This window comes from Rhinolophus sinicus, chromosome X, assembly GCF_036562045.2.
Source record: "Rhinolophus sinicus isolate RSC01 chromosome X, ASM3656204v1, whole genome shotgun sequence".
NCBI lineage: Eukaryota > Metazoa > Chordata > Mammalia > Chiroptera > Rhinolophidae > Rhinolophus > Rhinolophus sinicus.
The window spans coordinates 3,262,888-3,275,935 of NC_133768.1; the positions used below are offsets into that span (position 1 = coordinate 3,262,888).

Consider the following 13,048-nt stretch of genomic DNA (forward strand, 5'->3'; position numbering starts at 1 on the left):
TTTTCCAAATGAGGACTTCCAAATGGTCAATAAGCTTGTGAAAAGTTACTCAACATCACTGCTCTGTGGGAAAACACAAATGAGAGCCAGAGTGCATACCCCCGCCAGCAACTAGGATAGATGCCATTGTAACAGAACAAAGAACGACAACCTCAAGTATTTACGCGGCTGTGAAGTGACTGAAACCAACCACACGGCTGGCGGGTGCGTGAATTGGCGCAACCACTGCAGAGGGCTGCTTAGCAGGGTCAGCTAGGCCAGACAAGTACTCAGCCCACAAATGTGCATGTTTCCTTCCCAGGTGTATACCAAGGACATCCGACTGTGTCTGTCCAACGAAGGTGCAAAAGTGTTCATCGTGGCTTTAGGGACGATTGTCCCCCATTGGAACAACCTGAATATCATTAACAATACGTAGATGAAACAATATTGCAGTCAAGTGTTACAAAAAATATTACCAAGGAAAGATGACATTAGAATGAAACGCCACTGCATGGAACAGCGCGAATGAACCTCAGAGACACTATGATGACAACAAAAATAAAACAGAAAGAAAAGGGTGCCTACTGTAAGGCCCCATGTAGGTACATGTGAAGAAAAGCTAAACGAATCTGTGATCATAGGTGTGGCAGTGATGGCAATTTCTAGTTTGGACAAGGCAGGCTCCTGGAAATAATTGTATTTTGACCAGAGTGCTGGTAACATACATATATCCACAGGTAATAAGTAAGGGAAGTCGCTCTTAAGACTTGTATAGTTTGTGTCTGTTATGCTGAAAACAGAATGGTAACATTCAAAACCCTAATACTCCCCCCTTCCTTAGAATGTGCTAAAATGTTGCACTGTAACAAAAAAAAACACCAAAAACAACAACAACAACAACAACAACAACAAAAAAAAAGGTTGTAAAGGCATTTTCCTAAGAAAGGAGGCAAAAATCAATTTCTGCTTCTTTCCCCCCCGCCCGCTCGCCCAGAACTCCATTCACATATACATTTTCACATATTAGGCCTTTCAGCAAAACAGTGGAGAGATATATTTTCTTCACTTTACTGAAGGAAAAAAGGAACCCTGAGGCTATTAAGCAGCATAGCAATAATTGGAAGCATAAAAACGGAACTATCTTCTTTTATAAAAATGATTTTCCTGATCATATTACATATTGGTATTTCAAAAGAAATGTTACCCCCTAGAATTACATTGTACCGGACCATTCAGCACACTCATTTCATTTCTAATATATCTTATAGTTCTCTCTGGAAAGAAAATGGTTCTTTGGTAATATACACGAAATCGTACGCTGAATTTGCAAAGATGGGTAATTTTGACTGGAATAAATTCGTAACAGCTTTAATACGTTTTAAATAGCTGGGCTGATATTCACTTTACTATCTACACCTTTTCTCTACTCTTTGTCATCTAATGACATTTATGGGACACTCACTGGCGGATCTGAAAGCTCATATACCAAAGTGATTCCAATTTAACTAATTTAAAGCATCTAATAATGTAAAAAACACTCACATCATTGGAAAATTCCCCATTGGTCAGGAGTTTTCAGTTCCGAACGATGTTGAGTAAGTATATTCCACAAAGCTCTTGTCGTAAGAAACACGATCGCATTATTTTAAGAAAAATAATTTGGTATTAAAACAAGCAGATGTAATGGAGGGCTTCCCATGTGCTCCCACCACCTCCGACCAGGCTGACCGCGGGTCAAGAATTGTGTTGAGAAGAAGAGCCAAGATTTCAGGGTCCAGAGGATGGCTGTACGGATCTCTGATCTTCAAGAACACGCAGGGGAAACCAAGCCACCATCTTCTATTCTTTCCATCATCTCAGTAGATTTCCCTGTTCTAACCAGACAAGCTCTGGGGCCGTCCAGGAGCTTTCACACCACTCTGCCAATCTGTAGTCGGGCTCTTACGAGCTAATCATGTCATTATGGCTGACAAATGCAGAACCCATGGCATTGTCACAGCCCCGCGTATGCCCGAGGGTAACATGTATGCACTGTTGGCAAGACAACACTGAAACATGTCAGAAAGTGTCCCTGCTCTGTGCTGTTGAGAAGGGATCTAACTGATAGGATTTGCGTTATTGGAAATCTGATCAATGTCAAGTGAAGTGATTGCTTTTTCCAAAGAGTAAGACAGATTGGCCACACACCAGACACTTTATAGAGAGCTGTATTTTCCTTGGATGGAGAGTGTGTTCATTATTTCCGCCTTCTTGCAGAGGGGGGTTGGCAACCGATCTGTGCATCACTCCAACTGTAAGGCCTGTTTCACCCCACTCCTCAGGTTAGTGGCGGCTGGGCTACGTTGTTCCAAGCAATAAGGATAAGTCAGATCTTGGAGAAGAGACACTAAACACAGGTTCAATACACGACAAAAACTGGGTAACATAAGCCGATTCTCTTGTAAGCTTTTTGTTCAGAATTCTTTGTGGGGGAGGAAACCTGCCTTTTCATTGCAGCTCCCAGATTTTTCTCTGCTGTTCCTGACATGGCTTGTTAGCCACCCTGATTATGTTCTAGAGACTTAGGGAAATTCTGGGTTTTACCATGTTTGCAAAACGTGTCTCACAGAGCAAAGGGCCTGCTGAGATGGCCGCCTGCTGGGCTAATATAATGTTACTCTGATTGAGCTGATTAAACGCGGTGTGTTTTGACACACACCCTGGAAACAGCGAAAGCTATTGGCATCGCAGCCTGTAATGAAACAGAGCCCAGGCTTGTTCCGTGTCATACGATAGCACGCTCCCTCCTTGCAAAGATTACGACGACATTTCCAGATTCTTTTCTCATCGCATGCTGGACTTGGTGAGGCAATGAACACACACATTTCACAAAGCGTGGCTAAGAGCAGAATGGCTGAGAAAGTGGCGCACCTAGCCAACTCTTAATAAAATGTGTTCTGTGACATTAACTCACACTTCCTAAGTTTAGAATTGTAAAGGCCATCCTTCAAGAAACGGGCGATTTCCCCAGAACTCTTTCCAGCTGTTGGAAAGCTGACGCTGGATGCGTCCGGGGTGGTTTGCATTCCTGACGCTGCTCCTGGACGTTTAGCACCAGATTCTGCCAATCGAGCAGGCACTTTCTACACACACACACACACACACACACACACACACACACACACTTCTTTCTTATTGCGATGACAGGGTAACATTGACCGAAACACTGTATTTTCTAGGTTTAAGCAAAGGAAGAAATGAAAGCATTTATGTACCTGAGTACTGGGCAAACAGTTAAGCCGATAAACTGAACAGTAATCAGCTGTTTCTTACCCTGAATTGCAACGGTAAATGTCCACCCAAAGGAAAATAGGGAATGGAAATGGCAGACAGAGTGCCAGTGACAACAAGCAATGTCGTGACGGAATTTCGAAAACGTGCTGCTGGGAAACAGAGCCTGTGCTTGCAGCGCCCCCACCTCCCCGGTGGAAAGGGGACAGGGAGGGAGTCACGGCAGAGCCAACGGCAGTTCAGTGGCACCTGTGTTGTCTACAAAGGATGGGTCTTTAGGAAAAGACAGCAAAGATGCCAGACGTCCCCGAGGCAGGAACCAAACAGCACTGCCAGGCTGTGAACGATCAATGAACATACACGAGGCAACGTGCCTACATATGCTGCCGGTTTCCCATTTCCCTTGTTTTTCAGGACTTAAAAGGAGCGCTTTGACCCAAGGGTTGGTTTTTCCAAAGCGGTGACACACAGAAAACTTTCACTGCAGTTGTGACCAGGTCACGAGCCTGGTTCCAGCCTTCACAGGTGTGAAAAGAAGCGACGTGGGGGGACCAGTGGTCTCCTGCTAGCGCTGGTGTCCTCAGATCGAGGCAGGCGGGAACACAGTGTGTCTGCGGTCACGCATGGTGGGGAACCCTGCAGAGAGAACCTCTCTGCCTGCCTACCCTCTGGGAAAGTTACTCATGCTGGTCAGGCCGAACAAGATTCTTCATCTTTCTGCATTCCTGCACATCGATCCTCTAAGGACATTTCTGGACTCCGAGGTAATCGCAGATTCGATGCGAAGGTAAGAAATAACGCAGAGAGGTCTCAGGTCTCTTCTACCCGCTTTCCCCCAAGGTGACATCTCACACGCTTACAAAGGCGGCAGCAAGAAATGGACACACACCAACCTTACTCACGTTTCCCCAACTCCACAGAGATGCAATTTCATCGCATGTACAGTCATTCCCCACTTGGATTAAATCTCAAAATTCAGTGTGTCAAAATTTGCCCAAACTCTCCGAGACCCTAAGTCCTGTTTGCACTCAGCCTGTAACCCTGTTTGGCGGGAGGTGAATATTTTTGGATCCTGAAATTCCTTTCAAGTAACCACTAGTCAGTACTCTGTTGGGAAGGCTTCTCTGAGAGGTGCGGTCCCTAGAATTTAAGTCACGTGTCTTAATAGCGAACCCTCACTCCGAGACGTCTCAGTCACCTTCTCTCATGCACACGATCCTGTCATTTGCCGGTACATTCTGCCACGGTCCGATTTCGGACCTTGAGATAACAAAAATATAAATGTACATACATCTGATAACTAAGGACAGACGCTGCACAGGTCATGGAAAAGACTTCTCACTATTTGATTTCATTTTATTTCAAAGCCCTGGATTAGAAGAAGAAGACACTCGATCACGAAAAATGATTAGAGACAACTTCTGATTATATGCAGAGCATGAGGCAGACTCCGCTGATCCAAGGAACGTATATGGAGGGTTTTATTTGCCTGCCCAGCAGGAAAGTTCCAGAACGTGCCAGAGGGATGAAACGCGGTGTGTAAGAAGCATGTCTTACGTTTTAATAAAGTGCACGTACAAGGGGGGAGTCAGCAATGGCTTCCTCTAAAGTTGAGATGAAACGTCTGCTGCCACAGGGAACAACTGCAGTCATTTTCTTCCCCAAGGGGAGGGGACATCCTTGCAGGCGTGCGATGCCGGAGGAAGCCACACACCATGACCCTTCTAAACAACACGTCTCCAGTTGTGTAACATTCAGCACAGTTGCGACAACCACGGTTAAACAGGGAAACAGCTCGAGGTGCGTCCGACGGAGCCAAGTGGGGACTCCACGGTCACCTGCCCTGTGGACGGGGATGGAGGGAGGCACAGGGCGGCCGAGCAGGTGAGAGGCTCAGGGCTGTGTGTGTGTGTGTGTGTGTGTGTGTGTGTGTGTATGTGTGTGTGTGTTTGGTGGGAGGCGTGAGTTACGTGAGCACAGGTGGGGGGCATGAGTGACGTGCTGCCCTGTAAACAGGAAAGTAGATGAAGAGGAAACACTCTACGTACAGGGAACATGTCCGCCGTCCTAAAATAATTACTAAAGCCAGAAGAGCATGCAGACCAGCCAGGGTTACACTTGTATGACTTAAAAAACAACTGCATGGACCCACATTTCTAGGGGCAACTCCTGGAAGGGAGAAGAACACAGCGCCCCACCTTAGGGTAGACAACGTGTGTTGCAGTCTCTCTTTTAGTTACATGCGCCCTTGCCTCCCGGGTCCACGGCTGCATCCAGATGACAGCCTTCCTTTTTCCCTGAGGCTGTCCAGAGAAACAAGAGTGCAGGCACACTGTTTGTGTGCGTTAAGCCAGGGAAAACATCATTCTGGATCTGCCTCGGTCCCAGCAGTCAAACTCGGATTTCACAAGTTGGTCTTCGCACATGAGAAGCAAAGCAGCTGCTGCCAAGCCGAGCGCCAGGACTGTCCGGCCGCCTTCACTCTGAGCCGGGAAGGAGGTGGTTTTGTGCTGAAGCTGTGGACCCAGAGTAAAGGCTTCCTGTCTCTGTGAACCCCCCTCTCCCTCCTGCAGCCCAGAGGCACGTCCTGCCAGCTCCCAGGTGAGCTGCAAGTTTCCAGTCCTGGAACAGGGGCCCACAGGCCTCAATACCAACCTGGAAAGCTCCACGCAAACGGAGAAAGGGGGATTCTTCTTTTCCTTGGCACGACCTCTGGGACTTGTAGGTGGTTAACACAAGCTCCTAAGAACTGTCATCTGAGAAGCTCACAAACCGCCAGCATTTTTGTGCTTGTGATTCCCCAGGGGGGCCGCCGGCAACAATGGACAAGTTCCCTTCTGTGTGGGGGGCCCCCCCCTGAGTGTCGGTTTCCGGGCACAGGACCCCCACCCCATTATCAGGACACCCGAGAAACGGGGACACAGTGTCTGCTGCCTTCTTGGCACCGAGGCCTGGAATACTTTTCACCTCTTAATCTGGATTTCCCTTCCGCTCGGCAAACACAGCCGGCTCCTTCAATAGCCGTCCTGCCCGATGTTAGGACGGCAGATCAGGTGGGTAGAGAGCGTTAAATCAAGGTATGCGTTTTGCACACGGCAGGCTTGGCAGAGGGAGGATGAGAGTTTTAAAAGAAGAGCCTGGATCCCTTTTTTCTTTTTTTTAAGCCAAAATAATATTTGTTTCCGAGGTTACCCTTTGGGGTTACGTTTAAGGAAAGAATGTCTGAACGGAAAGATGGTCTTCTTACATATTTCGCGAGACACAGCCCTGGATTTGTGATTTTGAGAGGAACGCCGTGGGGATGTTGGTCCTCATTCCGGAACATTCTGGCAAAATGCCAGCCGCCTACTTCCTTAGAGAATGGGCCCCCTCTTAGGGCAAGAGAAACTAGAGTGGGAGGAAGGTGGTTTTATTATGAAGCCAGATAAAAAAACCGGGGGGGGGGGGAAGGGTGTTTAAAGAATGACTTTGGCTAATGGCTTCTTTAAAACGTTAAAGGAAAGAAAAGAGGTCTGTTTGCGGAGCTGGGAGCAGTTCCCTCTTACACGTTGAGAAATGAGCGCTTTTCCATTCCAGGCAGACGGTTCCCGAAATGGAAGCATTCACCGGTATGAATCAGAGTTTGTTCATGTAAAATTAACTCCGTGGAAAAAAAAAGAAAAAGAAAAAAGGCAAACGCGGTCTGGATAGGTGTATTTTCTGCACATTCACCGGACTATACTGTCGGCTGGAAGAACGCGTCTTTGTATCTGAACCCTGGGACCCCAGAGCTCGTGAGAACCAGTCTCAAGACTGAAGAGGGTCTGGATGGGGTTTTCTGACTTCATGCAACTTCACGCAAGCTGTGGGCAACCCCGAGCTGACAGGCAAAACCATCACAAGCGCTAGTAGATGCCAAGACGACTTCCTGGCCCCCTAAGCGGTGGGAGTGTCACGAAGCCACTGCCACCTGGGCTGTCAGGCTGAGAAGATCTGATTCTGTTCAACGCAGGGACGTGATTTTCAGTGCGGCCAGTAGCTTCTATTTAGCATATTTCCAATAGCTTTGCTTTGGGATAATTTAAGGAATTCATTTTTCCTTCGCTCTCCCCAGCTTCCATCCTGAAGGGTGTCCTAGCTTGCCTGGGTTCAGCTCAGACTTTTCAGACTTTTATTCATACCCTGGCCCACAGAGTTTTCTGTACAATTTTCCTGTAAGTGCTCGAGAGGACACAGTTTTGGTTTTGTGGGGCATGTGGTCTCTGTTGCAATGACTGGACACTGCCATCGAAGCACAAAAACAGCCATAAATAATACGCAAACAAATGAATGTGACTCTGTCCCAATAAAACTTTATTTAAGGAAACAAGTGGTGGGCCTGCCATTTGTGGCCCACGGACTTAGTTGGCTGGCCCTGCTCTCGCGTCTGGAGCCCTGAGCATTGGGGTAACAGCTTAGCTAATGGGATTGGAAAACGGCTGCCTGGGGGCCACATCTTACCAGGTTAGCAGTGAAATGTTTCAGGACAAGCAGAGTAAATAAGGCAGAATGAGTGAACCAGGGCCACATGTAACAGTATCTTAGGAACGTGATACTCTGGGAAATAAAATCAAGGCACTGGATACTACATTGAACGTCCTTTATGAAGCACAGAAGCTCACAAACGGCTCTGCCTCGGTGTCATGCTGCAGTGTCCTCTGTGACAGCATTTAACCCCAATGCAATCCTGCAGTAAGTGCTTCTCCATCTGGTTTCTTTTGGTCAGCATCGGGATTCTGAGACTAGTCTGCACTGTTGCAGGTAACACAGTTTCCTCATTTCATTGCAGAGTGTCCATCCGGGCTTGTCAGTTTGTTTCTCTTTTGTCCTGTTGACAGACGTTGCTTCCAGTTTAGGTCTGTTCTGAAGGAAGCTGCCAGGACCCTTGTGCATCCATCTTTGTGTGGATATATGTGTAACTTTTTAAGAAAATGCCAAGTTTGTTCTGCCAATGGGAGGTGACATCTTACATCCACCATATGTGACCAGTCCAGCCTCTCTGCATCTTCCCCACACGTCCTATGGCCAGTCTTTCATTGTGATTACTTTGGAAAGTATGGATTGATATCTCATTGTGGTTTTAATTCGCATTTTCCAATGTTGAATGATAGTGAGAATTTTTGGTTAACAGCTTCCCGGAGCTAAGAAGGCTATGCCGGGAATTATTCTGAAGGGGGATGAAATAAATAATATTTTGGGTGATGGAAACATGCTCTGTCTCATTATGGAGCTTGTTACATGATGTGTACCCATTACAACCAAAAATAGATGCACTTTGTTATATATGTAATAACCTCAACAAAACGAATACGCACATACAAAATTGATTCAGAAAACCCTCAAAAAGATCTATTTAGGTACAAATACATACGTAATAAAAATTCTATTAAAAAGAACCCCAAGATAATAAATAGCACACAAATTCAACATAGTGGCTATTGCTGGGAAGAGAAACAATACAATGAAAGAGGAAGGCAGAGATAAATTGACAGGTGTTTGGAGGATCCATCGGGGTTAATTTTAGTTTTAGTCAGAAGTGAAGACTACAGTAACTGAAATGAAGAATGCACTAGAAGGAATCGCCAGCAGACCAGATGAAGCAGAGGATCAAATCAGCAATTTGGAAAACAAGGTAGCACAAAATACACAATCGGAAGAGCAAAAAGAAAAAAGAATCCAAAGAAATGAGGAGAGTTTAAAGGGCCGCTGGGACAACAGCAAATGTAACAACATTCGCATCATAGGGGAACCAGAAGGAGAAGACAGAAAGCAAGGGATCGGGAATCTATTTGAAGAAACAATGACTGAAAACTTCCCTCACTTGGGATGGAAACAGACATACAAGCCCAGGAAGCACAGAGTCCCAAACAAGACCCACACCAAAAAACAGGCCCACACCAAGACACATCATAATTAAACTGCCAAAGGTTAAAGACAAAGAGAGAATTTCAAAAGCAGCAAGAGGAAAGCAGTTAGTTACCTACAAGGGAGCTCCCATAAGACTGTCAGCTGATTTCCCAACAGAAACTCCGCAGGCCAGAAGGGATTGGCAGGAAATATTCAAAGTGATGAAAAGCCAGGACCTACATGCAAGACAACTCTACCCAGCAAGGCTATCATTTAGAATCAAAGGACAAATAAATAACTTCCCAGAGAAGAAAAAGCTAAAGGAGTCCCTCACCACCAAACCAGTATTACAAGGAGTCTTACAGGAACTCTTTAAGATGGAAAAAACCAAAACAAAGCAATATGAATAATAAAATGCCCAAAACAATTACTTTCAATGAAAATGGAATAAATGCTCCAATCCGAAGACATACAAGGGCTGAATGGATAAGAAAACACAACCCTTATATACACTGCCTACAAGAGACTCACTTCAGATCAAAAGAAAATAAAGGGATGGAAAAAGTTATTTCATGAAAAACGCTGTTTCATGAAAAATGTTATTTCATGAAAAAAAAGCTGGGCAGCAATACTTATACCAGACAAAACAGACTTTAAAAGAAAGGCTATAACAAGAGACAAAGAAGGACCCAGGAAGCCTTCTTCCCACTTCCAGGAAGTAATCCCACTTCCAGGTGTTTATCTGAAGAAACCTAAAACACTACTTTGAGGGGACATGTGCATCCGTATGTTCACTGCAGCATTTACAGTGGCCAAGATGCGGAGGCTGCCTGGGTGTCTGTCGATGGAAGAATGGAGAAAGAGGAGGTGGTATATCATGTAGAGTTGAATTTTTGCTCAGCCATAGATGTGGATGGGTTGTTGCCATCTGCCGCTGCATGGATGGACCTGGAAGTATTGTGCTGAGGGGAGTACGTCAGAGAGAGAAAGACAGACGCAGTGTGATTTCACTTATATGTGGAATCCTAAAGAACAAACAAAGATACAAGCAAAACACAAACAAATTCATAGATAGAGAACATTTTGATGGTTGCCAGATGGGAGTGTGGTTGGCGTTGGTGAAAAAGGCGGAAGGATTAAGAAATACAAATTGGCAGTTACAAAATAGTCACGGTGATGTAAAGCAAAGCCTAGGGAATATAATCAATAACATGGTAATACCTACGCATAGTGCCAGGTGGGTATTAGACTAGTCAGGGGGACCCCTTCCTAAATGATATAAACGTCTAATCATTATGTCTTACACCTGAAATTAACATAAAATACTATTGAATGTCAACTGTAATGGAAAAAAATTAAAGTGGGAGGGTCGAAGGGAAGGGTAATAAGAGGTTCCAATTTTCAGGCAGAAAACAAACAAGTCACGGGGATGTAATATGCAGCACAGGGAATACAGTCGATAATATTGTGACAGCGTGGAAAGGTGTCAGATGGTTGCCAGACTTATCGTGGTGATCACTTCTTTAGGTCTATAAATGTTGAACAACTAGGGTGTATACCCCTGAAACTCATATAACGTTGTATGCTAACTATATTTTTCATAGAAATCTTTAAATAATAAATAGTGACATGATGAAGTTTGGCTCGATGGCTACAAGTGACAAACTACGACAATGCTGTCTAGAGAGCAACCTAATTTACTCCCACATTACTGCGTTCAGGGGTTTCATTTTCCGCAGGGTGCATTATAAAACCTTCACTGCGACCTTGATGTGAAAAAGATGCCAATACATATGAATGAAACGACCTCATCTACATAGTTGCCGCAGATGGGCTACACGCGGTCTACCTGACAATGCAAATCAAGTACCTGGATGTATGACGTCCGGCAGCTCCCACCTGCTGCGAAGGAGATTATTAGTCTCGAAAATCTGGCATCATGTGAAGCCTGCACGTCTTCTTCTCTCCTAAAAGATAATAAAATTGAGGCCAGCGTTGCAATTATTCGCCTAATAAGCAAATAAAGCAGACACTTAACATTCAGTATCCTTGTCTGCCGGGATTTACTGCTGTGCTTAATTTCTTCCTGCCACCTCCCTCCAATGCACATAAACTTTTACTGCCTTAAACAAATGGGATTTTTTCTCTCTCTCTTTTTTTTATTTTTTGATGAGCAAGACGGGTGACTGCAATTTGCCATAATACAAGTGGGAACCATAGGTTTCATTCTTGGATAGCGTCCACGGAATGTTCTAGCAGCGGAGGAAAAGGCAGCACGAGCACACACTTGCCCGGGCGCCAACAGAAACGGAGACACCTGGAGACAATGTTGGATACGAAATGCAGGAGACGCAGGTAGTGACGTGGTCGGTATGTACCTCTTTCCCAGGAAACCAGGTCTGCTGAAAACCACGGCTTCAAATATTACAGTTGTGCCTACAGGACCATGAAAAATTTTCCAGTGGCTACACTGCAAACGGTGCCAAACAGCAGACTGAGTTCAAAGCGACATGAGAACGATGCCATGTGTTTGAAGTCCGGAGGACAATGGGTATATTCATTGCTACAAAGTAGTCATTTAAGGGAAAACGTTACTTTTCATCTCGCTGCCATCCAGGAACTTCAAAATGTTCAGTGTAGAGAAACAAGTCAGACCCTGATTGCGTGCCAGTGGGTTGGGACTTTCAGGCTCTGTTTGTGCAAGTTCTGGGGAATGGAATATTTCCCCTAAGGTTGTTCCAAAGGGGAGAATTATGAGATACTCCGTGGCGGAAACCGAGGACTTTTGTGTCGATTGTTTCTCGGAGAAAACGTTATTCTGCTGCCTATGTGTCTTTCACACCTTTCCCAACTTAACAAACACAAAGGATACAAGACAGAATATCCGTTTGGAGAGGCTGCGTACTCCACTATTTGTAAAGCAGAAGCCAAAGATACAGGAAGGTTGAATTTTTGACATCCTGAAACGTCATGTGCTGATTTTGGATAAAACCAGGATAAGGTTGCCAAACTAACACTTTCTTTGGATCCAAAAGCTGGTTTCTCTTTGCCTTGCTCACGTACATGCAGCCATAGATGATTGCAATGTAGAGAGGAACCCGATACTTGGACAACTCATGTGGAAACGTGTCCCCAGGGTATGAAATCCAGCTCCTCTCTCACACAGAACACGCAAACTGTCCCTTCCTTTGGTCACGCAGACCGAGCATGGTTCCACGAGGCAGAGAACCACACGAGACCGGCGACACTCAGACACAGGACTCGTCAGAGCTGCCCTGAAGATCGGCTACCAGACCTTACAAATATATTTTACAGACCCTTCATCGTCACTTGAAAATTCTCCTTCACTTTGCATGTGTCCAAATTGACATTTTTCCTCACGATGTGAAGACTAACATTTCTGGATAAAATAAGACATGGTTTTCAGGCTGGCGGAAAACAGCATGGTTGAGGGTTAACTGCGAGTTCCAATTGTCTTTGAAATACGTTTGGCTCAGCCAACTCTGAGATGCAGCGTGCCAAAGTCAAAATTGCTTTTACTTTAAACTCTAGAGGGTTTTCAGGAAATTTAAATCTGATGGCTATTGTTCATGCCTTCACTCAACTCCTCAGAAAATAGTTTTTTTATAAGCTACTTAATGTCCAAAAATGGTTCACGTCTGATTTCTTACAGACAGAAAGCCACGTTTGCCAGGGCTGTATCAAATGATACACCCAGAATTTGGGGTTTGGTGTATATTTTCTACCTGCTTGGAGATCTGATGCTGGCCCTCAATTATTTCTTTACTAATTCTGCTTCCCTACAAAACTCTTTCCCAGATATGTAGATGTCTGTTCTTGTTCTCTCTTAAAGTGAAAAACACAAGCAAAATACAAGTAGAATAGACCAATCAATCCAGAAGCATAAATTCCTATAGAAATAAAATGTAAG

General features: G+C 45.0%; 1 long non-coding RNA gene across 16 annotated transcripts in view; it reads right to left on the reverse strand.

Annotated features, from left to right (window-relative positions):
* The window catches only part of LOC109435144 (uncharacterized), a 278,364-nt gene that overhangs the window by 47,786 nt on the left and 217,530 nt on the right, over window positions 1-13,048 (reverse strand). For 15 of the 16 annotated variants that reach the window (XR_012493462.1, XR_012493461.1, XR_012493454.1 and 12 more), the window contains one exon: window positions 10,988-11,084. The exons of the other annotated variant lie outside the window; for it this stretch is intronic. This is a non-coding gene — a long non-coding RNA (uncharacterized LOC109435144). The remainder of the gene's footprint in view (window positions 1-10,987; window positions 11,085-13,048) is intronic. 16 annotated transcript variants of the gene reach the window in all.